Raw genomic sequence first — 27,117 nt, 5'->3', positions numbered from 1 at the left:
CACCTAAAATATAAACATTTGTATCTAATCAAATGGCAAGAAGGAGGAACAAGAGGAATGCCAAGAACCAAGTGTAGGGAGAGAGAAACACTTTCATACAAAGGCAAAAGTTTTCAGCAAAGACTTGATGAGAAAAATTCATCAGTACCTATCTGACAGACCTTGGCTATGAATAAAGCCTACAGGTTACTTAATAAGGCTGTAGCTTCAATCTAACAGATCTGGCTATGGCCTGATGGGGACCTGCACCTGCCTCATCTCTCTTCTCATGGCATGCTTTTTAAAGAAAGAGCTAGAAGGCTGCAGGACTTCTAGAATAAAAATGACAGCAATATGTTTGAATTTAGCAAGTTCAAACCAAGTAAGTTAACACACTGGAAATGAAATTTTCTCCCTTGCTTGGTTTCTAGCTTTAAATAAGATGATGACTTTCTGAGCAGAGACACTTTGCACAGCCTTTGCCATTTCTCTGCTTCTTAAAGGCACACAAAGCAAGGGCAGGGATAACAGATGCTACCTATCCCAACTGATTTGGGCACAATACAGTCTTTTATGTTTTTCTTTAAAAGAGTACTTTCAATTAGCGGAATTATGTGATCCAGTTTCCTGCTCAGCCCACCACAGGACAAACTTTGCGCAGCAGAGGAGATAGGTGGGAGGAAAAAACTGGACCACAAAGGCAATAAAAACAATGACCAGAGAAAGAACATGGGAACTACTAATACTGGCATTAGCTGCAGAGCCACAATCTCTGACTACAGGGTGAGTGTGCAACTCTCAGAACAATAAACCTGCATACTGGAGATCATGGAAAAACTTTCTAGGGCATTTCTTCAAATTTACAACACCATCAGCTGAAAGATGCCTTGCACTAACTCCCATGTTTAACCATGGAAGGGCAGTCTTTCATTCCTGTGAGATGTCCCAAGTCTTCTGTAGCTGGCATGGATGTAGCAGCAGATCCAAGAAACATGAAAATCTACATTACCAAAGAACCAATGCACCCATTTTTGCTGTTCTGACACTGCTACGTGGTATTCACCCAATACATATGGTAGGTCTCCCCAGAATTACCAACAGGAAATGTGAATTATAAATGCCAGTTCCCCATGCTTCAGGTCACCAGAAACTTTTATATTTTAACTCGGATGTCACTTAGTCGTTCTAGCAGCAGGAGCAGCAGCAAATTTGTCTCAGTTATCATGACCATAAAAAGCAGAACCTCTGAAGAGCCCCACACAAGCAGCCTGGGAAGGTAAGGGATTTTATCTCATTTATGGGATTGATGCCTTGTGAAGGCTGACCTAGAACAGAGGCTGGACAAAGTTAAATAATAAAGTAGGGATTTATTAGGAGGCCTCAATGGATACACCTTGGGCAGCACAAGAGCCCAGCCAGGGCTACACCCAAGATGAACCCAAAATAGTCACAAAAAGGACAACCAGTCACAAGGTCTCTCACTTTTATAAGTTCTTGTCCATTTGCATATTGGAGTTAATTGTCCAATTACAGCTTTAGGTTATGAAGTCCCATCTTTCTTGTTTTTCTCTCTTCAGCCCATGCTGTTTATGCTCTTGGGCCTGAAATTTGGATCATTTGTCCTTGGTCCCCAGCTACAGAAGGAATTGTTTTGTCTCCCTGCTCTGTGAAGAGAGCTCAACAACACTTAATATGAAGCTCTGAACTACGCACTAAAGCAGGACAGAATCTGAAAAATACAAAGCTAAAACCTAAGGCATCAGGATAATACATAAAGCACATTTTTTGGATCTACTTTAGAGGCAAAACTCAATTTCAGGTTAGGAGCTTTATAGATACTGCTAGTCTTGGGTTGTTAGACTGATATCACAGTAGGGGCTTTGCTAAGGTCACTGGTCACTTTGAGGGGTCAGTGTCAGGGTTTGGACTTTTCCAAGTTATTGGATAACTAACCTTATCCTCCCTTCATCTGAGATCATACTCTGTGAAGCTAATAGATCAGAGCCCCTGGTTCACTAAGATAACAACCACTTATTTGAGCAGCAACTTCACTGAACTCATTTCAGATACAGGGATCTGCCAGGCCTGTGTGGGCTATGCTGATAAAATGGTGCAGGGCTCTCCAGCTGCTCTTTCTTTCTTCCCTGCTGCCACGTCAGAGTCCTCATGGGCCTCTCTGACACAGCCTCTCTGTGAGGGGCTTTAACAGGTCCTGGCTCAGCTCCTCTTGATCCCAGTGAGCTCAGGGTGACATCCTTGCCATAAAGCATTAGGGAAAATGAGGTCTTAGCTGAGCACAGAGAAAAGGGGACATCCCTGCTTTGATAAATGCCTTTCTGTTCAGAGGGATAGAGATTGTGTAAACAGCAGTCCTCTAACATGGCAGGGCCAATGCTCTTTGAATACTGCATTTGAGGAAAATAAAGCAAGACAGAGGCAGATTTCAGCACTGCTTCAAGCACTTGCAGTCCTACTGGCCATAAGGGTCAGCAATAGAACTCATTTTTGGGCACAGATTTTGAACACAGAGATTGATTATATGACTAATGACAATGGAATTGAACTAATAATAATGAACCAAACAAAATCCAGTTTTGCACTAGGTCAGGCAGGAGAAAATGAAAGGCAGAAGAAAAAAAGTTGATATTTTTGTCTGCCAGTGTAAGAGAATTGATATATTAGAAGAAATAGTGTGTTTTAGTCTTTCTTTAGAAGCAGCAAATAGCTTCCTTTCATACAGCATTAAGAATCAGTGGCTAAAGTGATTTCACCAAATGGGGAATGTATCCCATTCAAAGACAGCATAATGTGCATTGTTATGGCTTTTTCATTTCTCCTGAATAGCAGCAGGTAGCTATTGTTCTTCTCACTTCATAATCTTCAGAGGTTTTCAAATTTTCCACTGTAGATAATACCATCCCAAAGGAGATTGCATTATTATTGGCTTCTCTGACATTATTTCAATTCTGTCTTTCTTTGGTCATGTTTTGAGGTGAAATAAGTGCCATCATATCTGCCTGACTCTTGATACAGAGTTTTATTTTCAGGAGTTGTGGAGGCATTCTGATGGATTTCCTTCTTTTCACTAATTATTTGCCTCCTAGTTAATGGGGTGAAGAGACCCCAGTCTCACCTTATTAAAAAAAAAAATTAAAAATTCAGCAGCTTATTTAATTCTTCTGTGAGTTTGGTTAAATACTCTTGTGTGTTCTCCCCCTCCTTCCCCTGCGTTCACTTGTGGAGATCTAAATAAAACCCAAACCCACTGTACCAGGAGACCAGAGAAACCCTAAGCCTCTGCATTGTCTATGTGTGATAAGGCCCTTTTCTATCTCTAAGGAGCAAGCATTAGTGCTGCAGCTTTTCAGTCTTCATTCCTTTTTCAAGTTTCTTCAAGTTCATAACAGCACAAGAGACTGATTTGTGGGGAGAAAACAAATTTGATAACAGCCTTCAGATTAAACAGCTGGATTTTCTAATGGAAAAAAAAAATCAAAGTTTTGGGGTACATTTTCCAGTTCCCAAGGATTGCTGACATCTCAGATATTAATTTTCTTTACTCCTAAACTACAAAAACAATGCATACTGATGTTTATCTATATTCTATCCCTAATCCAGAGGAAATCCTTGTTTCAATCACTAGTAAAAAAAACAAAACAAACAACAACAAAAAGAAAAAAATTTTAAAAAAAAAGAAACAAAAAAAACACCCCAAAAAAAAATTAAAAAAAACACCCCAAAACAAACTTTGCATGGTCATACACAGGTACACAGTCCAGCAGTCCAGATTATTTTACCTGATTTTCTTTTGGTAAAATACCCAACAAAAAATGAAACAATTTTACAAATACATATGTAAATATACATATATATCCTCAATTTTTTTAATAGTAACCAAAAAAAAAAATTGAATCAAAACTGCAAAGCAGAAACTTTCCAAAACCTAAAATGAATTAGGATACTATTCGATTATTATTCTCTTAATCCTTCAATTTACCTTTAGTTCACTAAGGGGTATGTTTTAGTTTTCTTTCCCACAGCAAAGTTATGCTTCCCATGGCTCTAACTTGAATCAGAAGTGAGAAAAAAAAAACTAGAAGTTAGATAGGTGACAGAAGAGAAAGATGCTCAATTACAGGAGTATCAAAATCAAAATAAAACCTTGGTAAGATCACTTGATTGTCACTTCTAGATAGTTCAGCTGATGCCAAACCTAAACTGCTCAAATTTGCTGACCCTGCACTCTTTGCTTACCAGGCTGATTTTCATATCAAAGACACTCATAAGGACAAACTCGTCCTTACTTTCCAGGGCTATATCAATCAAAGTGCTTCAATAAGGTCTATGGATCAATTCAGTCTCCTATTTGCAAGACTGAAACTGTGAACTGGTTAGCACCCTTAGCTGAATAGGGTGATGTCAAAGTACAAAACCTATACAAAACAATTTGCTCAGCAGTCAGCTCATCAAGCTTACTTGGCTAACGCCAGAGCATAGGATCTATGGCAAAAAAATATGCCTGAAGCATACCTAACTTGCTGAAGTTTTGCAAAGTTTAGGTTTGAAGGTTATTTTATTGACATTTCCAGCTTTCGGAGCCAAGTCTCACTCATCTGAAGAAAAACCTTAATTTTTGTTCATTTTCTTGCCCTAAGAAAGAAAAGTGTAAGCTTCCATAGTCTTAAAAATGCTGGATCATTCTAGTCCAAGGTGAACGAGGTACTTGTTACATCCAAGTGGACTGACAACATTTTGAGTCGATGAGGAGAACCTAAGGAAGACTGTCAGTGCTATTAAAAATTAAAAAAAAAATTAAAAAGAGATAAACTAGGCTATTACTGGTTATTAAATCCATATAATCAGAATGCTTCATAGTCCTGTGCAGGTGTAAAATAGGATATAATCCTGTCAAAATCCCACCAAGCAACCACATTCTTACTGCAGACATCAAAAAAATGCCTCTGTGCCCAAGCTCTTCTCCCAGCATTTAAAATGTTTACGGATCAAAGATCCACGAATTACCCTCAGGACCCATGAGGGCTGCACATGTGAGAGTGCTGAAGTAGGAAACACATCAGAAAAAAAAACTAAAACCAGCATTTTATGTTATCCTTGGCACTCCTGAAAACCACAGCTAAACTCCTGACCCACAGATATGGGCATGTTGGAAAAGAGACACTTTAGCCATGGGACAGATATGTAGAAGTCCTTCACAAGGCACAAATGTCACACACAAATGTCAGTGCCAATTCAGTGGTAAATTACATCCATCTCAACAGAGTCTCAGGTCTCATCTTGTGGCAGATCCCAAGACCTGAAGTATAAATTCTTCCTACAGACCCTGAGGCATTTCCTCCGTGCATTCAGAAATCCCTTCCTGACTATTCACATGTCCCTCCCAGGAATCACTGTCATGTCAGGTAAGATTGCGTCAAATTTTGGTGTTTAACCTCGGAATCTCCCAAGCTCCCCCGCACCAGGGGATCCTGCACGTTGCTTCCTCTCTAGTGTGTTACAGGGATGTGCATTTCCCTCGTGGATAGCTCCTGCTTCCAGCCACTTCATGCTCCAGCAGTTCTGTAAAACTGATATTTTGTCCGCAAGTTGCTATCCCCGGCAGTAGGACCCTGCTCAGGGAATACTTCCCTGCTGATGATAGAAGGACAGATCCAGAAATCAAAATCCTTGAATAGATGCCTTGCAGCTGAATTACCAAACTTTTGTGCTGCTGATTTAATTGTTCAGTGCTACCAAGAGTAGTCGAAGACAAAATCAACTTTATATTAATCTATATAGGAACACAGTGCTTCTGTCCTTCTTTACTGACCACTATTTTACCTTGACTACCTCTATTGTATTTGCAGGGTGCCTCATGGCAGGAAGAAATGATGAATCTGACTCTATATCCTTAGAAGGTTAATCTATTATTTTATGATACCATATTATATTAAAGAATACCATACTAAACTATATTAAAAACACAGAAAGGATACTTACAGAAGGCTAACAAGATAATAATGAGAGCTCGTGACTCTTTCCAGAGCCTTGACACAGCTTGACCCTGATTGGCCAATAAGTCAAAACTATTCACATGAAACCAGTGAAACAACCACCTGTGGGCAAACAATCTCCAAACACATTCCAACACAGAAAAACACAGGAGGAGCAAATCAGGTAATTATTGTTTTCCTTTTTCTCTGAGGCTTCTCAGCTTCCCATGAGAAAATCCTGGGCGAAGGGATTTTTCCAGAAAATATGACTGTGACATACCTCTAAACAACCTACCTCAGAATTTTATACCTAAGTAAACAAAAAACAAATTTTGAGTTATTTTTGAACGCTTTCATGAAAAAAAAAGCAGTTACTTCAGGTGCTTTAATTCATAACTTGATCTTTTTTCCTCAGTCACAAAAAACATTATATATATCTGAAGGCACCTGCCAAATCCTGCCTGGATTGCATGTTCAGCAGAGCAGTTACTTGTTTTATAACTCACACTGGTTTCTACACTGAGGGCTTGCCAAAAGGGGCTGTCCCACACTACCTGAGCCAAAGAACAAGTCCAGTGACAAGAACCAGGCTCAGCAACTGAGTACAAATCTGTTGGCAAATCCTCTGCATTTCCTCTGCTAGTATTTGGGAAGATCTTTCTTTTTTCTTATCAGAAACCCGACGGCTTTCAGATCCATCACAACATTCTGCTTCTCCACTGGGCTCATCATGTTGTGAGCTATTTCCCACATGAGAAAGAGCCACAGGTGGAGGGCAGGAACCTGTCTGAAGCACAGGGCACTGTCACCTGCAGGCAGGTTTATTCATTAAGAACAACATTTTAATACCACAGAACTATGCTTAAGCATCTAATAAAACAGTGATTTTTTTTCTTACTTTTTATGGTTTTAGTTGATTTAAGTGAACCATTTTGAAAAAAACTACCTAAGGAGTGACATGCAACAATACAATCTGACATTGTAGTGTGTTTTCTGCTTTAGGGGACTTTGAAGTGATGTTGCAGTGAATTCAGTTCACAGCACGTTAAACACAGAGAAAGAACACGTTTGTGTACAGGACTTCACAGAGTCGAAGTTTTTGCCAATCTTTACCTGAGTATTGGATGTCAGGCTCAAAAAGCTGAATTCTACCTTTGTCATCCTTTCTCATGGAGAGGAGTTGACCTAGAACACTATGGAAACCCAGACTGTTGCAAACTGCATAAGAGAAAACAGACTGCTGGGAAAGAGGAGGGGCTCCTGAGATGCTGAAGGATAGCAGTCTGCTGACTTAATTGGGGAGGAGGCTGTTCTCTGGTTGTATTGTCACTGCCACCGTATTTTTCTTCATATTAGTTCTGCTTCCATGTCTGAAATGTCACTTTGGGGACTGCTGCCAGATGTTGTTTGGATGAAGGTGACAGAAAGTGTTATAATACTAGATGAGTCTGGCATATGTGCATCATCTATAATAAAGTTTTACCTGCAAGAGCAGTGATAATTTGCAGAAACTGATGAGCTTTTGCTGAAGAGGAGAAGCTATGGCCAGCACTGCATAAGTAGCATGAAATTCTGTATCCCACTGAGAGTTCACTGCGAGCGTGTCTCTAATAGCAAGCTTATGAGTAATGGTATAAATGTATGCTAAAAATATTAAAAATTTTTAGCCCTGAGAAAATTCAATTCAGTGTTTCTAGTTCTCAGTCCTGAGCACAGAAAGTAGCTCTTGGCATAAAACAAAGATGGCTGTATGGATGCCTTATAGTCCTTTCAAGAGAATATTTTTATGAAGAGAGATATTTAATTTTATCTGCGGGTTTTATTTGGTTTTTTTTCTCTACAGCTGATCATAACAATAGTTTTGTTTTTTTACTACGCGCATTTTTTTCTTTTGTTCCTTTTTTCTCTTTCCTCTGAACTCTCCATTCTATTTTACTCTTATATTTGCCACTAGAAGGGGGAACACAAAATAATATTTTGTCAGATGTTTTAAAAAATATAATTAAAGAAGAACATCATCATTATGCTCCTCAATTTCATAATTATTGGTATTATAATATCTATTTATTTAAAGAAAAAGAAAATACATATTGATATAAAGATAGTTCTACACACATGCAGACACATTTGTAGAAAGTACACATAGCTCATCTTTGTACCCTATATCCAAGGTGTAAAGAGTCTCAGAAGACATTTAAATTACAAATATTCCTATTTTAAGTCCCTGGAGTAATTTCACTTTAAGTGAGATTAAGCTCCAGTATAAGTATTATGAATGGGACTATTATTCAAGTCAGATGACAGTTCCCATTATAAAGCCCTGATTTTGGTGGCCTATAATTTTGCTGAACTTTAATCTTTCAGGCTGACGTGTTCCTCACTGGCAGGATGGGACTGGAGGCTATATGGTTGAGAAGGATGGTCCATCTGTCAGAAATACAGCCTGTCTCCTAAAATTAAAACTTCATTTTATCTCTTCACAGCATTTTCTTACTCCTTGTCTCTAATTTCAAGAGATACTCCAGTGTCCTTGGGGTCAGTCTCTGCTTGCCACCTACCAACAGCAAGATGAGGATCTGGGCAGTATGGAAGAGGAAAAGAGAGGAAGGAATAGAAAGCCAAAGGAGGAATAATCCTGAACTGCTTGGCCATCCCTTTGTTAAAGAGAATACATCTAAATATATATTTATTTCAGCCAATAGGGAGAAACTCACAAAGGAAACTGTGATGTGACACAAGTAATTTACTAAACCAATTTCTGTTTATTCCTGAGTACCTGATTTGCTGAACTACTGAGCATTCACAGCATCATCTGTCAGCAAGAGAATCTATACAGTCAACTAACCTAAAAACTAACTAATCCCCAAACAGCCTGAAAAGACAAATTTGTTGTCACAGTGGGAAACCAAAACTGAAAGTTAATTTTTACCAGTGTTATGAAAATAAATTTAAAAAAACCCTAAGACTTACAAATCATCAGTTCTTGTGTATCTCTACTGAAGTGATAGAACTTTAGGACACATAAAAGATATTGTAGCTTAAAAGGCAACAAGTGTCAGTTTGTGGGAATTGTGCTGGCAGCATGGATTCATAGACAAGAATACTTGAGAAAATTTACTTCCAAATAAAACAGAGAGAAAGCTATTTCATATAATAGAGAACAAGACAGATCTGCTTACACAGTACAGAATAGAAGATGTGCAACTCCAATGTAACTCATGCAATTGCAAAAAAAAAATTGTAATATCTCAGGATTGAGCTTGGACTATTATGACACTGATCCACACACAGATATTTACATTTTAGAAACTCAGGTTGGCAGGGTATAAAATCCAAAAAATTGGTGAAAATAAAAATGAATTAGAATATCCTGCAAATTTGAGTAATGCACATATAATGATTTCTTTTTCCCCGTTCCACAGTAGCTACCAAGTAAAAAACAATCCATACGTATGAAAACATTATATTAGTGGCTCCTCAGTAGTCATACAGAACTATTTCAGCAGCTCCCTAAATCCGCCTGCAATCTGGGTCTTAAAAGAAGTGGGAAATTAGCAGCAGCAAACTATCAGTGATGGCTGGAATTTTTTTACTCTAAAGCACATCTAATAAATGCAGATCAGTTGTTTGGGCATGGATGTTTAATATTGTATTTAGAAACCTATTTTATCCCAAACAGGTTTCCTTGGGACTTGTGCACAGAGGACTGGGGAAAATCATCATTCAGAAGTGGAATGCAAGAAGTTAACCCACAGCATCTAAAATGTTAGTGTGGGTGGTGTGTTTTTACCCAGTAGTTCTCAGCACAGATAGATTTCTCTGTTCACTAATATTTGGATGTCCCATTCAGATAGGCTTGGGTGATGTCCCTCAGAGGGAAAAATCACCTTTGGACCCTGGTGCTCTCAGAATAAATACCTAATGTTAAAATATTTATGTGAAAGACACTAGATTTTTTTTTTCATTTTTCATTTACTCTCAGGCAGCCTTGGGTATCATTCAAAGTTTCTGGTATACTTCCCAGGATCAGTGCTGAAACAAGCTGAAACCTACATATGACCAGACTACACATGTTCTGGGCTAGAAAGACACACCGACACACAAACTAATGTATAAACACATAAAAAGTCAAAAAACCCTACAACCAATTAAAAAACTAATACCTCCATATATATATATATGCACATATAAGTAGTCAGCCATAAGGAAGAGCTTCAGCAACTCAGAGAAGAGGGTGAGGTTCTCATCTATTTCAGGCTAACCTATAAGCAAAACAGATAAACGTGTTAACTACTTTCCCAAGTGTAGTCTCAGGGGATGTTGAGAAGAAGCATATGCCGATAATTGTAAAGACGGACTGCTGCTCACTTTTAATTGCAAAACATATGAGAAGGTTTGTGGGCTTTAAATACTGTTTCAATACTTGAAAAATAATCATATGAAAGGAAGTAACTGAGCATTGCAACAACTGTAACTATTGTTAAATATGAAAATGCTGTATTTTTCAGTACTGTCATAGTATTTATCTTAGAAAACTGAGAGTTTGGCTAGCTGTATCATTATTATCCCATTCATCAGCCACTGGTTATTTGTCACTTTTAACACTAATTAAATGGTGATCCACTTATTCCCTCTGTATCTGTCCTTCATAACTTCTATATTAAATTTCCTAGTGATTTTTTTGTTTTCTGTGATAGTTTGTAAGCAAATTCTTGCTGTTTGTAGTTTTAACTCTGTAGGGCTGAGCAAGGCTAATGTAGACAATTAATAAATAAAAAAACCCCATGAATTTAACTGTGAAGTTACTGCAAACCTTAAAAAATTGAAAATATTTATAGTGATATATTTAAAAGAATTCCATAACCCACAAAACTCAAAGCTCTCTAGTCCAATTAGTTATACTAGTTAAACATATTATTTTTATTACATTCTGGACAAACTTACAGAGGAAAATAAGCTGATCTCTACCTTCCTGCTTTTTGAATGTTCATGTATTACAGATACCTAAGTCAGGGTCATATGTTTCTAGTTGTTTTTTCACCATTTACCCTATACCTTCCTTCCAGGGAGTTGTAGAGAGCAATAAGGTCAACCCTGAGCCTCCTTTTCTCCAGGCTAAACACCCCCAGCTCCCTTCAGCTGCTCCTCATCAGACTTGTGCTCCAGACCCTTCACCATGTCCACTGCCCTTCTCCAGATCTGCTCCAGCTCCTCAATGTCCTCCAGAAATGAGGACCCCAAAATTGGATGCAGGATTGGAGCTGTGACCTCACCAGCGCCCAGTACAGGGAGATGCTCACTGCCCTGGTCCTCTGGGCTCATCATTGCTGATACAGGTCATGATGTCCTTGGCCTCCTTGCCCAGCTGGGCACTGCTGGCTCATGTTCAGCCAATGTTGACCAGCAACGACTTTCCAGATTCTTTTCCCAGGCTAAAGGACTGCATAGGATTGTTGTGGCCCAGAGTAGGATCTGGCACCTAGTCCTGTTTAACCATTGGTCTTGGCCTGTCTATATGTTCCAAAATATGAAAAATTAGTAGCACCCAATATTGTTATCCTGCATGCTATTATTTCTCCTCTTTATTAAATTTTGAATAACAGTTTAAAAATTGCAGCCACATTTGAAAGAAAATTAGGACTATTAAAGCCATTAAGTATTTACAATGTTCTTGGGAAATGGGCAAACACTGAATTAGTTTCCTCACTTTGAAAAAGGATGCAACATCAACTCAACCATTATGAGACACTTTAGTATGTCTATAGGATAGCAACACTGTAAATACCTAAAGTATGTGAAAAGATTAGACCTAAAGACTCCTGCTAGGAGACACAATGGATAGAAAATTAGACTTCATTAATTCCACTCTCCAAGGAACAAAGCTTTTTTTTTCTCATTCAGTTGCATCAGGCTTTGTATTGCTGCTTTAAAATTAGCTATGTCCAGTCAAATTCATTTAGCTGAAAACTCCTTGAGGTACTTTTGATCTTCCATAAATCAAAAGCTCTTGTGAAGAAACTTAGCTCCAAAACATTCCTACCATATATTAAACTGAAAGCCTGTGAGATGTTCTCAGCAGAATACAGGAATTGTGTTATTGTAGATTAGAACAAATACATTTTGGGGGATTTTCCTACAATTTTCAAAGCAATGAAGAAACTGTTTTCTTACTTTTTTTCTCACTGCTTTCTCCAGAGGAAGAGGAGTTGGCGCAAGTATTCCTGGAGTTTACATCACCATCCAGAAAACCACAGTACAGCACTGACAAACTCCATTTGTCACTCTGTTTAGGAGGCAAGTGCTTTGCACAGGGATACTTGCCTTGTTCTGGACATTTAGAACATCAAAGAGCCTATGACTTTCAAAAAATTCCAGTGTTCTTCCACAAGTCATCTCACAAAATATTTTGTCTGGTCTAACAGGCTTAGTTTGATTTGCTTTTCGGATTGTGAGTCCATTGGTTAAGCTTCAGTTATTTTATTCAGTTTTTGTTCATAATCAGGGGATTTAAAAAAACAGCTACAATCTAATACTCTACTGTCTGCTGAAGAAAGGCGCCAGTGTTAAGTTCCAACTCTCACAAGGATAGCACCTTAACAAAGGGTATAATCTGGATGGTGATATAAATCATTGAGAGAAGTATATCAGATTTATAGTGTGATATGTCTCATCAGCTGCAAGAATAACTACAAGAATCCCTTACTTTTTTTTTTATTTCAACTTTAACAAGTGGCCTTCAGTGTTGTTTCTATACTTACATCAGATTTGTACTCAAATATCACAAAAACAGAAAAATCACCCACTTGCTTCCATTCTCTAAAAGCTTTTCCAAGTGTTGCTCATTACTGTGCAACAATTAGTACATTTTGATTTCCAAATACACCATTATCCTCCTAAATTATTTAGAGAACTTTGGTCATACCTGTACACTCATTTTCCTGCCTGTCCTTGCTGCTTATGCAGTAAACTCTCTCTTCCAAGGGCGGTGTTTTACTGACCCTAGGCTTTGCACCCTGCAGGACCACATCTAACTGGACTATCAGAAAAATATTCTCTCCAAAGTGAGTTCTGGAAAAAGCAGAAGACTGGGTATCAGACTCAGTACTGCTCTTCGTTCCCAGAGATTTTACTGAGCTACACTATGTGCCTGTGCAGTTCTAGTTTAGGAACCAGTTTTGCTCTAAGTTCATTCACTGCCTGGCAGTCCATCAAGCATTTCTATGTTTGTGTCTGCTTTGAAGTCATAAGAAGAAATCTGGTTCTTGAAAAGAGCCATTTCCTAGACTGCACTGAAGATGGCTGTTGGCAAACGCCTGGTACAGACAGAAGAATTAAACATTCTGCTCCAATATGTGGCTGCTTTGGTCTTTTAATTGATTGGGAAATTCCCAAGAATCTGTTTCAAACTTAACAAGCACATTGGAGAATTCAAGATTCAGCAGCTCAAAGACATTTTTCAGTGGTTTCTTGTGCTGCAATGTGCATGTGGGGATGTGTACAACTTGACCACGCCATGCATCTAATGTTTTGCGACAGCACTGTCCTAAAGTTAGAGCATCATTCTAGTGCTAGTTTTTGAATATGCAATCAAAAATCTCCAATAAATTAAAGGAAAAACAAACAAACAGCCAACCTCAAACAACTGCAGAGAAAACTACTTCCCAAGAAAAATCTCAAACCAAAGTACGATAAAACAAGTACAGATTTTCCAAGTTAGTGTAAAACAGAGGGGAAAAGGGAAATTTGAATATGAAAACACAATAATAATAATAACCACCATCATATCAACAGGGTAAAAGGGTTTACTTGTTTACAAAACAAGTAAGCAAAAGTGCAAGAAAAGTGGAATTCCTTTACCTCTTTTTGAAAAAAATAAATTTTTATGCAGCTCAAAGTGGTCTGGACTTATTTTACCTTAATTTTACGTTAGTTTGCTACCATGTGAGCAATGTAGGTCAGTTTTAAAGGGAAAAAAAAAGTGACATTTTGAATCAAAAAGTCAAAGTTTCATTTCACAAATGTCAAAATGAAATGGTTTGGCATTTCCAAAATGAAACATTTCGTTTCAGAAAGGTCAAAATGATATGTTTTGACATTTTTTAAATTTCTCCCTGCATTTGTTCTGACCAAAACTATTAGTCAAATTCAACCTTGATTAGTTTCAGGCCCCTTTAAGCTCAATTTTCTATCCTAATTACCAGTCATGAAAAAAGATTTGCCCAGCGTCATCACAACAAAGAAAACAATACGATTTTTAAAACTGTGCTGGCTCTGCCTCTGTAGCACAATCTCGGTCCCTCTCCTGCAGCATCCAAGTACCTACCCACATATTTTCACAGCTGGGAGAGTTAGCTTTGCCCTACTGCATGCCTTAAATTAAAAACAATAACACAGTCAAAGGCACAATGTCTCAATTAAACCAGAAGCTGGACAGAGAATTAATTGTCCTAATGGACAGTTTTCAGCATTTTTATGGTGCACATATATTGCCCAGGTGTTACAATTACAGTCACTATAAAAATGCTTATAGGTGAATAAATGCAGCATGTGAATGCGAGGCTGAGTAATCTGCCCATTGCCCTTAGCAATAACATGTCAGCATTTCTTTTCAGTGTCTCATGGGCAGTCCACACTAAACTCAATACTGTTAGTTTAGCACCTTATGAATAAATAAATCATATTAAGCACAGCAACCAGGATTGAGGTCAAAACACTGAATCAGAATAAATAAGAGAAGTTATAATGCCTGCTTGCTATGTTGTTGGGAGGTGTGTGTGTGTAGCAGAGTGAGAGATCAGCTTGCCCACTATTCTGCCAGTGCTCTGGGATCAGTGCAGGGCAGGCAGGGGACAGGAGCAACACCATTGTGCTGACTGCACACACACCACACCAGATTTACAGCAACATCAGACAGAATTACCTCACCATGGAGCCAGGGGTTCTTCCATGAGCACTGCTGGAGTGGCAGAGTGAGAAAGGGATTTATTCCTTTTGCATGCATTAAGGACAAATCCAAAAAATCCATGCAAAAGGATGTAAAGACCTTTTTTTCCTATGACCTTTTTTCCCCAAGCATATCAGATCAAGTGATCCTGATGAATGTCATGGATCATATCATTCTGTCTGTGGTCTGACCCTAAATAGCCAGAGCAGAAACAACTTAGCTCCAAGAATCCTTCAGTTATTTATGCTTTTTGCAGGATGTCTGGTTTGTTTGTTTGGCTATTAGGTTTTTTTAATGAATATTTAGAAACTTGTGGCATAGAGGCATTCTGTAGAGAATCTCAGGAAAGACATAAATACATTTATTAATGCTTCCCTTACTAGATCTTGCCTGCACAGAATGTCTGTACAGAAATTTTTTCTTTCAGTCCAGTTGATGTCTGCTCTGTTTGTTCACTCCTCATGACACTATCTCCTTTCCACAAAATCAAGTAAAACTATGGTGCTTGTGTCCTCCTCATGCCCTCAAAACTGGCAGGTTGTCAATATGTGCTATCCTGCACTGCATCTCCTGGAACCCTTAGACTTATCCTGCACTGCATCTCCTGGAACCCTTCTTAGACTGATGACTTTCAAGCCCTTAAACACGGCTATACAATACTTTGTGCATAATGTTATCTGCTGACAGAATCAAATAGCATGTTATTAAAGTTTGAAAGGCTTTATCTATTTTTCATAAGCATTTTAATAGGCACTGCATTCTCTTTTGCCTCCCATACGCTCATCAGCCAAACTGATCTCAGAACGGACATTGTATACCTAGATTTTATTACAACAGATCTCCCAGAGGCAGTAGAAAGAAGAAACAAGTGCTTAGATCTACTTTACCTAGGCTTCAAGGATTACTAAAGGATTGAAGCACAAAGGATTTAGGTTTTGTTTGGTTTGGATTTTTTTGTCTTCTTCACTTTTGTGGCTGATGCTCCAATGCCAGATTTTGAACTGTAACTGTAGTCACCCCTCCTGGTTATTTTTACAGCTATTTTGCCATTTCTCTATTTTCTGCTTGGGAACACCAATATTTTAAGTATTGTTAAAGAGCAAGTTCCAACCCCAGGGCTGATGGAGCACGGAAACTTTGTGTTGGTGTCCAGATTCCTCTCCCATAATTTCACCTAGCATAATTCATAATGCATCATGTTGTAATATCAACAAAAAGGAGTGCTTCCCAAACTTTACCGCCTGAGTGGTAAAGTTTGGGAAGCAAAAAATCCTTAGATTTTTCACTTGGCAACCAAAAGCAATTTACACCTGGCAGTCCTATTAGTTTTAACTATATTAATTTACATAAATACACATTTTCAGAATACAAAAACCATTTGTTCATTCAAAACAAAGTTTTCAATTAGCTTTCCTCAGAAATGGATTATGAAGCTAGTAAAACAAAGGGTATCTTACCAGACGACTGATTGCATACTTTTAGAAAATATTGGATTCTTTATCCTTCTAAATGAAAGGGCTTCAGGGATAGATCTGTAATCCAAGGATGAGCAATCCATAGCAAGTCTACCTGATATTCAGAAAGAGCATACATTTTATCTTTTAGGCCATATTGGCCACATCCACACCGTACAGCATTTGGTCTTGCTTCCACATGGGTGATGTGCCAATAACAGCACTTTGGTTTGCATTCACGTGGGAATCAGGATGAGCCCTGCTTGAGCCATTAAGAGAGTGTGTGGTCTTTTCAGGGTCTCCCATCACAGGAAAGATGAAACTGACTCCATGTTCATAGAAGGCTAATTTATTATTCTATGATATTATATTAAGGAACGCTTTACTAAAACTATACTAAAGAATAGAGTAAGGATACTTGCAGAAGACTTAACAACATACTAATTACAAACTCGTGACTCTCCAAAGTCCTGACACAGCTGGACTGTGATTGGTCATTAAGTTGCAACAATTCACATGAAACCAATCAAACAATGACCAGTTGGATAAACAATTTCCAAACCAAATTGCAAAGCAGCAAAACACAGGAGAAGCAAATGAGACAATATTGTTTTCATTTTTCCCTGCAGCTTCTCAGCTTCCCAGGAGAAGAAATCCTGGCAAAGGGATTTTTCCAGAAAACATGACAGTGACAAGAGTTCTTTTAAAAAATGAAGTTATGTGAACATAATTGAGGGTCAGCACCTCTGGGTCAGCACCAAAGGACTATGTGAAAGGAAGGGGCACAAACCTGGAGCAGTTCTACTCACCCTGTTCAAGGGGAGCAGTTCAGTCTTCATAAGAATCTATTCCCAGGAGCACACTTGAATTTTGTTTTAGGAAAGGCTGGTGGGGGCACTTGGACACAGAGCCAGGGAGCTGGCTGACAGGTTAGTGGTGTTTTATTTGTCAGCATGGCTGCACCTGTAGAGACATCAACCCTGTTGTGTATGTGACATGTACATTCCACATAGGTTGTAACACAGTAATTTCGCATATTGCCAGGGGAAAATGATACTGAAAGAAAAAAAAACAAAAAAAGAAAGAAAAGAAATGAAAAGGAGGAAGGAAGAGGCTGTGATCAAAATAAGGCAGCAAAGCAGAGAGGTTTCTCTCAGAGCCAGAGCAATCATTGTTTTCCTTAAGGCATGTAAATGCTTTTGCCTTACACTGAAGATTTAGGAATAATGACTATTTCAGCGGCTCAGTGCAGTACATTTCTGCAGTAACTTGCCTGCCCTCTACCAGGATTTCTTTCTCTGTCAATGGTTCACAATTTTGGTTTTCTCCACCTCTTTACATAAAGATCTTTATATTATGTAAATGACAGGGAGCACTGTATATACCTTTTGCTTTGTGTACTATATTTCCTTTACAGGAAACCATGATTTAAAAAAAAAAAATAAAACAAAACAAACAAAAACCAAACATTTTACAAAAAAGAACAAACCATTTATAACAGTGATCTTTCCATGTCAGATTACTAACTCAAACTTAAGCTATACGAATTGAATTCTTAAACAGATGCAAAGACTGTTTAACTGTACCTTGAATCACATGGTATTTTTTTCTGATTGTCAGATGCATGTTTTTCCATTCATTATCCCAGACTGGCTGGGTTTGGTGGAGCTTTCTTTGCTTATGCCTGAACCAGTCTACTACTGATTAAGGAGAGGCAAGAAAGCACTAGTTTGGTTCCCCCTCCATGTATTTGAGGCTATGTTATAATTTCATCACAACTCACTCCTAATTACAATTCTTTAAAATATCTTCATACATCTGTATTATGTGAACAGGATACATTTCTTTATTTGTGAAAAAATCAAAGCTGACTGTGGTAGAAATTTTGTAATATCAAAACTAGCACAGCTTCATCCTACTACCAAATGAAAGATAACAGGAAATGGGCCCAAAAGGTCACAAAGAATTCCAGAGCTCTGTTCCATATGGAACTGAAGTATGTGCATAAATTCTCTGTTGGATAAGAACACGAAATAACATCAGATTTATTTAATTTTTTTAGTTAGTAATCATGATTATCTTGTGTTACTGAGATGCAAAAAAAAGTATTCAAACTTCATACTGAGAATAGTTCCCTCTTTTCATTAAGGGTCTAAAAAGAAAAAATTAATTCAGTACCTAGAGGAACTCATAAGAACATTTTACATAGGGATCAGGGAAAACTTACCAATCCTGACACATTCACCACAATAACCATAATAAATAATCTGACTAAGATTTAGCGCTAGTTATATTCTGAGATGCAGCAACTCAGCAGAAAATACGCTCCTCAATTCCATATCTAACTTGAGCAGATCCAGATAGGCAAGAAAACTGGTACTTTCAGGTCAAAAGTTCTTAGATTTGTAATATACCATGAAAGAAAAAACACCCTAACCAAGAAAATCATAAGCTGATCTGTCCTTATTTCAGCTTTGTTACAAGTAACCTTACACAGTTGCTTAACTCATCTGGAGGCAAAAGAATATGAAAATATTTAAAGATATTATGAGTCAGAAAGACAAAAAGATTAATATGAATATTTCAAAATACAAAAATTATAGAAAATAAAATAGAGAATTAAGCACTTTCATCCCCTAAAGATTGTGTAACCCAATAGAATCTTATACAGGATGAAAGCTGTAAGGTAATAATTGCATGATGATGTCAGTTTTTAATGTGCAGCAAATGCAGGACACAAAGGAGCTTCATTAGAAGATGGGTCTTCATTTTCTTACCCCTCTTCACCTGCTGGAAACTAAGAATTCAAAAGGCAACATGAAGGAGGTCAGCATGTGGTACCTCTGGAGAGGATTGTGACAGTAGCTAGGAATGGACTCAAATTAATCAGAAGGCACTGGTGAAATGGAGTGTGAGCCCTTAGAAATTCTGTTCCTGTTGCTATGTTATAAGGAGAAAAGAAAGAAGACTATTTTTTTTTTAATTATCTAGCAGTCAGCAATCCCAGTTTGCTATCTAAGGTTAAAACTAACAGCTGGAAATATCTTGGGAAAATTTCTATCTATAATAAAACAAAAAGGGATAGGATGCATACCTGGAAATGCATCCACTGAATATAAAATTGGTCTAAAGAGGTAATTTTAAATTTCTATCTAATTAATGTAATTCCTTTTTAAAACAATTGAAAAGAAAACCTGTTTACCTACGTGGCTTTATTTACCAGATGCACACAAAACATGCAATCAAATTGCACAGGACATGGAATAAGAACTGATGTGTGAAGATCAGGGCTGGCTTTGTTGCCTGCTGAGCAGTTCAGTGCAGATCTATGTAGGACAAATTCCACTGGAGAGTGTCTTTTATCATTAGCTGATCCCAGGGTCCCATGGAGATTGTACTTCATTGACTACCTGTGTCTTTCCTTGTTCCAGTGAAAAGCACAGTCTGTTGGGATTATTTAACTTTTTTTTTCGTTCTTTTATTTTTTTCCCGTCTCAAGCAGATGTTAACTATGCGAGTTAACCACTGGTTTTAAAGGCCTCAGAGGATGTGTCTATGAAATGTTGATCACAGAGAAACAGGAAGAAAAGAAGGAATAAGGTCTGCAAAGAACAGCTTTCTGGAGCTGTGACCAATAGGCCTGCATGCTCAGAATCTTAGGGTGTTTTTTTTTCCCCCATGATGTCCAGTAGAATTTTTTCACTTATTTAAATCCTGTTGTACCTTAAGAATTTTTAGGGGGAGAAATAATGATTAAAACTAAAAAATAATTTTTAAAAAGTACTTTTAATAGCAAAAATTCAGGTGGAAAGAAAAGGGAAGGAAAAGAGGGAAAGTCAAATGGCTAGTATCACATAAGCTGAGGAAGGGCACTTCACAGGTTAACATGACAAACTGTTTAGCAGTTCAGAACACATGTAGATTCCTAATAAATAATTCAGTCTGAACATCAACACCTTTTCAGTCCAGAGAGTTCTTTTTCCATAGGAAAAAAAAGCCAGTTACAGACCAAAATGTCTGGGCTCTTCTTGCTCATAGATTGTATTTGATTTTCACTACTTATTTATAAAGGAGAATTAAGGGTAACATCATATAAGACAGGAATAATCATTAGATTTTTCACTGTGCTGTTTCAGCTTTCTTACTGCAGTTCTCCATAAGATGTTATTTGTTTTGTTTGTTTAAGATTTACTAAGAGCTACTTTGCAATTTGAATTATGCAAAAGGCTTATTGAAGGCAAGATCACAATTTCCTCTCTCTGTGGACATGTCTGAACTGCACTGTGAAGGAATGAATCTCACCCTGAATTTCTCCTTATTCCCAGACTCTACTAGGAGGAGGGTTAAGGAACGGCAGAGGATGTCTCTTTCTTGAAAATCAAAGTTTGCACAAGGATCTGGTTTGTGAAATGCCAGAACGTGAAACATCTGGAACACTTTGCTAGGTTAAAATACAAACCCAAATGTGCTCTGGGGAAGATGTCCAACGTCATCACTAAAACATGTCTCATGTAAAGCTGCATTTTGAGCTCAGCCTTGGTACCATATCTGGGGCAGGACTGAGAGGCAGAAGGGCCCATTTTCTTTTAGCCCTTCAGAGAAGAATGCATTCCATTTTCTGCTGCCTCTACACATCTTGTGGATTAGGAGCCACTGAACGTGCTCTTGCCTTACCTCGAAATAGTGCCATGGATTAGGCAGCTTGTGTGCGAGTGAGAGCTGCATTCAGCACCAGAGCTTTGCAGTGCTGGCTTTCCTGCTACAGAGAAACCTCTTTAGCACAATTTTTATCTGTTTATTTTAGTATCAGATAGTAAAATTAATTAGCTTTATTAAAGAGCAAGGAACCTGATATTCAAGAAAACAAGCAGAGTAGCAGGATTCCAAAAACATGCCTGCCACCTGGCATTGCCTGATATATGTGCTTGCTTACAAAATATAGCTGAAGATGTAAATTTCACTTGTTTCTATAGGCAAAATTGATGCAACACTTCTCCCTGTTTATCTAAAAGTATTTGCAGTTCTTGACTCATTAACACATTGACTGAAATATCCATAAACTGGGTTAAGACTCGATTTATTAGAAACTTTTTTATCTCAGATCATTTTCTCTAATTCCTACCTATCCAGATATCTACTGTGCTTCCATGGGAAGTTATTTTCATCATCCACATTAAAAAAAAAAAAAAAAAGAAAAAAACAAAAAATCCCAAAAACACCATAGTCAAAGATTATGCTTAGGATGGATAAAATATCAGCATTAAGGGACTGGTTACAAAAAAGAGCTCACAAATGTGGGGCTTTTTGCCCAGTCAGACAGTATAGCAATGGAGCAGTTAACAAGGATCACTTCTGGACCAATAAGCTCATATTAAATGTGTTACTGTGTCATTGATGAAAAATGTATAGCATACTCTGTACAACTGCTCCTTTCAAACCCCTTATTAAAACAGCCACAAAGAAACAGCTCCAACTGTTAGCTGTGCAGGCCAGCTAACTCAGCTTAGTGATGTGCCTTCTGAATATTTCAGCTCATGCACAATTCCATTAACTGGATTATCAATATTCCACAAACAAATATCTTGAGTGTCACTGCCATATTTTCTGAAAAATCCCTTTGCCCAGGATTCTTTTCCTGGGAAGCTGAGAAACCTCAGAGAAAAAGGAAAACAATAATTACCTGGTTTGCTTCTCCTGTGTTTTGCTGCTTTGGAATGTGGTTGGAGATTGTTTATCCAACATGTGAATTGCTTTTACTTAATGACCAATCACTGTCCAGCTGTATCAGGACTCTGACGAGAGAGTCACAAGTTTTCATTTTTATCTTTTAGCCTTCTGTATCCTACCCTTTCTACATTCTTTAGTATGTTTTAAGTATAGCATTCTTTAATATATTTTAATATCATAAAATAATAAATTAGCCTTCTAAGAACATGGAGTCAGATTCATCATTTTCATCGCTTTGTCTGGGGGACCTTGAAAACACCACACTTGCAATATCTGCATTTCCTGGTTTATACACATTAAAACATTTATGTCCCATCCACATTAAAATGTGGATACCTGTTATCACTGCTGTGGAGCATGTCTCAACATGCAAACATATCTATAACTTTCAATAACTTTTCCCCTAGGAAATGAAGGACTTCATTCACCAGGAATGAAGTACTAGGTTGAATTAAAGCCTTCACACTCATTTGGGCAAATGCAGTTCTGCCAAGTCATGCTTTTTTTTTTTTTTTAATGCATTTCTTTGTCCATTATTATCCCAATGATGAGGAAAACATTACACACAGACAATTCAAGAATTGCTGCACTGTGAATCCACATTGCAAAGCTAGGCTTGACAAAGCAGGATCCCAAGTGCTTCCTAAAATGCAAACCTTAAGTTCTTCACCAGAAAGACAAGGAATTCTGCTAGTACCACCACATCATAAACTCACCCTCATCCTGTCCTTCACCTCTTCCATGATGCTTCCCTTTAATATTCCCTTTTTCCAGCAAACTAACTGCTGGATGCAACCAAGAGAGAGAAATATGCTTAGGACTTTTGGCTCAAAATAACACTATAAAAAGATTAGGCCAGCCATCAAAGTTCACTGCAAAAATATTTGTTGTATATTCATACATAGTTATCTTACTTTAATGTTGACTTATGCTGCAAAAATATCCCTTTTCTTCAAATTATTTAGTCACAAACATATCTTACACAGGTAAGTAACAAAACCTTGGATTGTAGTAGATAAAACTGAGCATGATGTGAAACAAACTAAACTGTGATCATGAAATAATAATAGTAATTTTGAGCTTCAAATTAGTCTATTATTGACTGAAGTAAATTCTCTTGTTGGATAATAAAATTGAAACATATTATTAAATACCTTCTAGTACTCCACCATTCTTCTCTTTTCTCCAACTATTTTAGCATTCTTTTTTTAAATTACCTATATATTGGGGATGTATTCTACTCTGTAACCTTGGCAACAAGTTATTCCCTTTCAGAACATACTGTACATTCATATTTTTTTACATAATAATAATGCATAACTATTATCATCTGAAAGCAGCAAGTAAAGTGGTGTATTTGACCCTGAAGTTTTCACATCATTATCAGGACTGGATGATAGCTCTCAAAGAGTGCTACTTCTTTTTTTAATTATTATTATTTTGTTGCTTTATTTAGAAAGATTCTAAATACATTTAAACATAAACTTGGATTCCAAACAGGAAATTAAAGCCTACCACCAGATTTAAGGGACATTTTTGTGCTTAAATCCCAAACTGTCATTTCACCAGTGTCACCAGTGATGACATCAAAGCATTTCTCTCTACTTATAAAATGGTGGTTTTAGTTTTGGGAAAAGAAAAGTATTATCTACACAGATCACAGTAATAAGGACCTTCGCTTGTTAGGGACATGAAACCCTCACAAAATTCCTAAATTGCAACACAGACCCTCAGACTATCAGTGCTTTGCTTCACTGAAGAGAATTTACTATTAGCACACGAATGAAATCTGTCTTCTCTTACAAAAATTAGAGCTCGCTCTCAAGCCAGTCATGCTGGGTCACCTGCTCCTGTTTTTCAGATAGGACTGATCTTAAGGGACACCTGTGGGTTCCATCTCCCGCTTGAAATCTAGAAAATGCTATTCCTAATAAGCCTGTAAAGGGGATGCCAGAGTGGAAAAGATGGAAAAAATGGCACATTAAAAAAAAAAAAAAAAAGGGAAGAACAGAGAAAAGGGGAAACGAGCAAAAATAATTTCCCCCTTCACTTTATGCTGATTCTCTCTTTCCTACCTTTCATTGAATTGTTTTATTGCATCACAAATAAATTGTTAAATATATAAACATTTCTAACAAAAAATAAGCTCCTGTGTTTGAAACAACTAACCTAACTAATATAAAATGCACTTAAAACAGAGTTAGCACTCCATGTAAGAAGATCATAGAGATTATAAAGTTGCCTCATTTTATTCATATTACAAAACTGCCACATGTAATTTGGTAATTTTAGCTGTCTTTGATCATCAGACGATGAAGATTTATCTATCATAAAGGCTAATTACTGCTATCATCTTCTATAGACAGTGGTCTCTACAGGCACTGCTTGTACTTTTTGATGGAGAGAAGAGGGCCAGACTTTGATGATTTCAGATCTGTCTCATCAAAGAGCCAGTGGGGCATTACCCTTAATGTATTCACTTCTGAAGAGACAGTAGGAGCACTGCCATCCGCTTTGCACCACAAAAATCCTCCAAGAAAGATCCGTTCAAATGAAGACGCCTTACCCTTCATCGGGCACAGACTTGTGAACATTTCAGAGGGAAAACAAGTTAGAGAGGAACAAAAAAAGGAGGTCATGAATAGTGCAATTGCCCCACCTTATCAGAATCTGTCTCTCACCAACCTTCGTGACCTCTCTGCAAGTAATTAGCATGCTCTGTGATTCTGCTATTAGCAACATCCTCAGCTTAGCAGTCTAATGCTATTAATGTGCTGCTTAAAATAGGGTTGAATATAGAGAGATTTTAGAAGTATGGAGCATTTAACTGCAAAATAAAACAAGCATTTTCTCTCATTAAATATAGCCAGAATTCAGGGCATCGTTGATTGGGTTTAAATCTTGCCGATGAAAAGAAATGAGTGAACAAACAGGCTGAACTAAGCTGTTATAAACAAAACATTCAAACACTCAAAAAAAATAGTTCCTTAAACCTAAATTACCTCTAATTCCTAAAGAAATTAAGTAACTAATTTCATCTTGTTTGGGTTATTTAATTATCTGATAGAAATAAAAAAGCAGGGAGCAAGGCTGAATCAAAGAAAAGAAAGATTGGCTTTTTGTCTCACAGTGAGACACACAGCTTAGTTGTTAATAACAAAATGCTATAAGCCATATGTTTCTTGTGGTTTTCTTTTAAGCTTGAAATTAGAATGTGCTAATTAGAGTGTGGGCCACATACAAAAATACAGCACTCCATTGGAATTGTGCCTGTATGAGGACTACATTGTTGATGAGTAGAAGACTGGTGCTATAATTATCTTACAATCCAAGAAGTAATTCACCTTAGTAATTTTTGAATATATCTAGAGTCTGGTTCACAAATCACTTAATTGCTTTTATGCACCCTTGTGCTGCAATTTACTGTATATGAGAAAAGTGACTTGTATACCAATATCATATAATTTGCCTCACATTTACCAACCTTCCACATCATAGAAGCAACTAACAATACTGTGTTTCAGCTTCATTTCCCAGGATCTAAAGACCTCAGGAGATGTGAAGTTGACAGTGTTTCCAGCTGGGAGTAAATAGCATATATTCAAAAAAGGAACCATGAAAAGCTTCCCATAAGGCTAGTAGGTAAAATAGTCTTGTCAGTTTGAGCAGCATTCCCACAAACTGCATTTTACTGCATTTGTTCATTATTGGAGCACAACCCATGTTTACCCTCCAGGAAAAAAAAAATTTAAAAATAATCAGGGAAGCTGAGATGTGAATTGGACAAAAGAGAGAAAAAACAGTCAAGTACAAAACACTTTCTAATATTCCTTTTTGTATGTTCCCAGGGACGACATTATCCTCATTATGGAATATGTACCAGACTATTACTTCCAGACAGACAGATGCCATTGTGTGAAACATACTGGTCAACAGATTCATCTGGGAACTTTTCTCCAGAATGTTGATGAAAAACAGGTTTTTGTGAAAAGGGGTGTTTTTTAAAGGGGGAGAGAAGGATATGGGGGGCGGGGGGTAGTCTCAATATTTTAGGCATCGATATTGCTCCAAATTGACTGGATCGCAGATATTTATTTTCCAATCCAGTGAGAAATCTTTTCTAGTTCTGTTTGAATGTAGCCTGTATGACAGCAAATGTTCTGTGGTCTTTTGTGGCAATTGCTATAAAGAGCACATAAAGATTAGTAAACACCACAATAATGGCTGCAGTTTGTGTTCCATTTGGGTTGGTACAACTGAAACCTAACGGCTGACATAAAATCCCACCTTTGCCCTGTGCAATTTCTCCCTTCTGCCTCAGTTCTTTTTTCATGGCATTGAACACAAGATCAGTCTTCACTAACCAAGCTTATGTTGAGAAGAACTTCCTCAAATACAATTTCATAGAATTGCAAAACAGTTTCAGTTGGAAGGGACCTCTGGAGATCATCCAGTCCAACTCCTCTGCCAAAGCAGGGTCACCCAGGGCAGGTTATACAGGAACACATCCAGGTGGGTTTGAAAGTCTCCAGAGAGGGAGAATCCATGATGTCCCTGGGCAGCTATTCCTAAGCTCTGCCACCCTTGATGCAAAGCTCTTCCTGTTGTTGATTTGGGGCTATTTGCATTTTATTCTCCTCATCCTGGAAACCACTGAAGATTCTGGCACCAACTGCTTGGCCCCTGCCTTTGAGATATTTATGTACATTGATGAGATCCCCTCTCAGGCTTCTCTTCTCCAGACTAATCAGGCTCAGATCCCACAGTCCCTCCTCATAAGAGCTGTTCCTGTGCCTTAACCTTTTTTTGGCCTCTGCTGGATCCTCTCCAGCAGCTTCTTGTCTTTTTTGTCCCAGGGAACCACAAACTGGACACAGCGTTCCAGATGTGGCCTCACCAGGGCCAAGGAAAGGGGCAGGATCACTTCCCTTTGACCTTCTGACCCCCCTGATGCCCTCCAGTCTCACACTGGTTCTCCTGTCCACAAGGGACATGCTGTCAGCTCAATTTCTAATCCAGTATT

This window comes from Geospiza fortis, unplaced genomic scaffold (genome assembly GCF_000277835.1).
Source record: "Geospiza fortis unplaced genomic scaffold, GeoFor_1.0 scaffold72, whole genome shotgun sequence".
NCBI lineage: Eukaryota > Metazoa > Chordata > Aves > Passeriformes > Thraupidae > Geospiza > Geospiza fortis.
This window is presented reverse-complemented; position numbering follows the sequence as displayed.